The sequence below is a fragment of the Nicrophorus vespilloides genome, unplaced genomic scaffold (assembly GCF_001412225.1).
Source record: "Nicrophorus vespilloides isolate i.1.1-1 unplaced genomic scaffold, Nicve_v1.0, whole genome shotgun sequence".
Classification (NCBI taxonomy): Eukaryota; Metazoa; Arthropoda; class Insecta; order Coleoptera; family Silphidae; genus Nicrophorus; species Nicrophorus vespilloides.
Window position 1 is genome coordinate 79,761 of NW_017099603.1, and position 804 is coordinate 80,564.

Sequence of the window (804 nt, forward strand, 5' to 3'; positions counted from 1 at the left end):
TTCCTTAAGTATTCTAATTACAATGATTATTCTTTCATTAACATTCTTTTTACTACTTCGAAAGTATCCTTTCCTAATTATTAATATAAATATAACATAATTGTTCATTAAACTTCTTTCGTTTGATACTTTTATATAATATCAGTTTAAATATTATAAAACATAAATTTATGAATTTTGTTCAAATTATACAAAATGCATAAAATTGTTAACATCAATTAAGAAATATGAAAGAAAATAATGCGAATATAATAAGATTACTAAAGTCAACAAAACTTTTAGTATATATGTTTTTAACAAATATGAAAGACATAAAAAGCGAAATAATATGTTAAATTATTGACAACTAGATTTAAGTAGCAAATTCCAATCAATAACTAAATCTACTAATAGTTCTCTGATGATGTCTTCAATTTTATCAAATTAAACATAATTACGTATCAATCAACATTCCTTAAGTATTCTAATTACAATGATTATTCTTTCATTCTTTTTACTACTTCGAAAGTATCCTTTCCTAATTACTAATATAAATATAACATAATTGTGCAAACTATACTGTTGTTATAAATAAAACAAATCTTATATTACATTGCTAGAAAGTAGAGCGTACTATTTATACCAGTGGTTTCCAAACTTGATGTTACTACGCCTCCCTCAAAAGTATGTAATCATTTGGGGAGGCGACCCTCCATTTCATAAAAGGAACGCGTATTACAGCAATTTGGATAAGAGCACAGGAATGTATCTACACTTGCTGGATTCCCCAAACATTCAGCTTTCATATGCATATATTGGATTCAT